At 41.0% G+C, this 3,125-nt stretch overlaps 1 pseudogene; it reads left to right on the top strand.

Moving 5' to 3' along the window:
* The first annotated feature begins 573 nt into the window (after nt 1–573).
* LOC135052503 (5S ribosomal RNA) lies at nt 574–693 on the top strand (annotated as a pseudogene).
* The last annotated feature ends 2,432 nt before the right edge of the window (nt 694–3,125 follow it).

Here is a 3,125-nt window from a genome sequence, read left to right as displayed (position 1 = left end):
TATCTACATCGGAACAGGAAAACCTTCAGTGATATGGGAAACAAAAAGGAATATACCATTAAACACTTTATGAACTGCAATACAACGTCCGTGATCTACCTGTTGGAGTGTACCTGTGGGATGAAGTACGTGGGCAAGACCAAGAGACCGTTGAAAATAAGGGTCCAAGAACATATCAGAAACATTAAAAACAAGGTCGAAAGCCACGCGGTCTCCAGACACTTCACAACACAACATAATTCAAATCCTGAGGACCTTACGTTCAAGGCGATTGAACATGTGGACCTGGGCGAGAGAGGTGGTGATCTTGCAAACAAGCTCTCAAGACGCGAAATGTATTGGATTTTCCAGCTGGGAACCCTGCAACCAACAGGTTTTAATGAAGGATATGAGATTGCACCATTCCTGTGAGGTGCAGTATCCTCCCTTTTTTAATATAGTCCTGCTTTTTCACATTCATATTAGTTCTCCCATACAATCATGCACTTTAATAAATTAATAAATTAATTAAGCTAACTTGATCTCGAGTGTTATTGAGCGATCGGATCACCGGTGTAACGACGTCTCACACGTATATACAGTCATACCACACTGGTACGCCCAATTCCGTCCGATTTTGGAAGCTAAGCAGTGTATCGGGCCTGACCAGTACCAGGGGAGGGGACTACCTGGGAAGATCAGGTACTGTAGTGAGTGACGATAGGACGTCAAGCCACCTGGTGGGCGATCTACCAACACTCGGCATCCCTACGACTAAATGTGTCCTCGGAAAAAATGACAAAAATGACTAATGGTCATAATTATCATTTAATAAATTTATAAAAAAATTAATAAATTTATAACATAAATATGCAGTATACATACATGGTCTAAACACCTCCCCCTAACCTTAGATTCACCTGAGAGAGCCCAGTCATACTGTTTCAAAATATTAAAAATATTGAAAATATTACTGTATTATAATTACATGCATATTCAATATTAGCCTGTGGGTTGTTTAAATACTAATATTTCAATATTTTAATAATGGCAACTGTTGTTTTATGATGGCAAAAAAAAAAAAAAACACCAATATAAGGATCATTACCAAACATTATCTCTCTTTTTCATATGGAAACGTTACCATGGATATTTCCAAATGAAATTAATATGGGTCTCCTGAAACTACAACAAAATGGCCACCGCAATTCCTTTGATCTCTATGGACTTGACATACACGAAAATGGCCGCCGTGGAGGAGAAAACTACTGACAAAACACGGAGGAGACAAAGCTGAATGGACACAGAAATCAGGTCCCGCCGCCGGCGCATGCGCAGACACAGATATCGGGTCCCGCCGCCGGCGCATGCGCAGACACAGAGATCGGGTCCCGCCGCCGGCGCATGCGCAGACGCGTACCGGAAGTGGGGCGGAAGTGCCCGAAGTCATGTGACCCGCGGCCTCCGTCACCGGAAGTGTGGCGGAAGTGCCGCTATTCAATGTATTAATCAGTCTAAAACATCTTATCTACACTATTTTGAACTTATAAACCATTCGTTTTAGATGAGGATGTGCCCTAAATAACACCCATAGTTTACTTGTGATGTTTAATAACCACCATCATGTGTATATTTCTGTGAGACTTTGAGATTGAATCACATGACCATCTGTGATGTCACAAATCCTTACCCAGTATGTAAGGGTATAAATAGGCTTAAGGAATCATTCTGTCCCTACCCTTTGAAGAAGTCATATGTGACGAAACGCGTTGGGTTCCCTGCACTGACCCCCTGCCTATTTTTTAAGCTAAGTCTTATCTCCTACCTTATATTTATATATTTTTTTATCTGTTGAAAATTTGTTACTTTTATCTATTAAATTTATATCTTATTAAATTTGAATATTTTTATATATATATTTTTTGGCTGATAAATCTAAGGTTTTTTAATAATATACATTTTTTAAACAACACAGGTCGCCGGTACCCCTATCCCCCACTTCTTCCACAATTTTTAGCATTGCTCCACCAGCGTTGCATTTTTAGGGGGTGGCAGACACCTTTAAAAAGGTTATGTGTGTTTTTTAAATGTTTTTAAAGATTTTCTCTTTTTAAAATATTTTAACGTAGTTTTGGAATCTATCCCACAAGTGGCGCTGTATATATATTTTTCTACATATATATATATATATATATATTAAACTGGTGGTGATTATTAAACTGGTGGTCAGGTCACTGGTCACACTATCAGCAACTTGCAAGTAGTACTCCTAAGCAGACAATCACAATATATATTATACTGGTGGTCACAATGGCAGTGTGGCACTCTGGCAGCAAAAGTGTGCACTGTACGTTATATGTACTCCTGAGTCCTGCTCTCAGACTCTAACTGCTCCCCACTGTCAGTGTCTCCCCCACAAGTCAGATATACATTATACAGTCACACTATCTATCTATCACTTCAGCAAGTAGTAGTACTCCTCCTAATGCTCCCCAAAATTACTACTGTGTCTCTCTCTACTCTAGTCTCACTCTCTTCTCTATAAACGGAGAGGACGCCAGCCACGTCCTCTTCCTATGAATCTCAATGCACGTGTGAAAATGGCGGCGACGCGCGGCTCCTTATATAGAATCCGAGTCTCGCGATAGAATCCGAGCCTCGCGAGAATCCGACAGCGGGATGATGACGTTCGGGCGCGCTCGGGTTAACCGAGCAAGGCGGGAAGATCCGAGTCGCTCGGACCCGTGTAAAAAAACCTGAAGTTCGGGCGGGTTCGGATTCCGAGGAACCGAACCCGCTCATCTCTAGAATAGACCCCTGTATATGCTGTGAAATATGATTTATTCAGCATATATTATATAATTAAGACTTTATCAAACTGTGGGGAATATGTACTACGCCTTGGAGAGTGGACAGAGATAAAGTAGCAGCCAATAAGCTCCTAACTGCCATGTTACAGGCTGTGTTTGAAAAATTATAGGTAGGTGCTGATTGGCTGCTACTTTATCTCTCTCCATAAACCTCATATAGGGGGTAATTCCAAGTTGATCGCAGCAGGATTTTTGATAGCAGATATTACATTTGCAGAGAGAGTTAGATTTGGGTGGGTTATTTTGTTTCTGTGCAGGGTAAATACTGGCTGCTTT

Source organism: Pseudophryne corroboree, chromosome 2, assembly GCF_028390025.1.
Source record: "Pseudophryne corroboree isolate aPseCor3 chromosome 2, aPseCor3.hap2, whole genome shotgun sequence".
NCBI classification, from domain to species: Eukaryota; Metazoa; Chordata; class Amphibia; order Anura; family Myobatrachidae; genus Pseudophryne; species Pseudophryne corroboree.
Note: the sequence above shows the minus strand (reverse complement) of the source record. Positions and strands in the feature narration are given on the sequence as shown.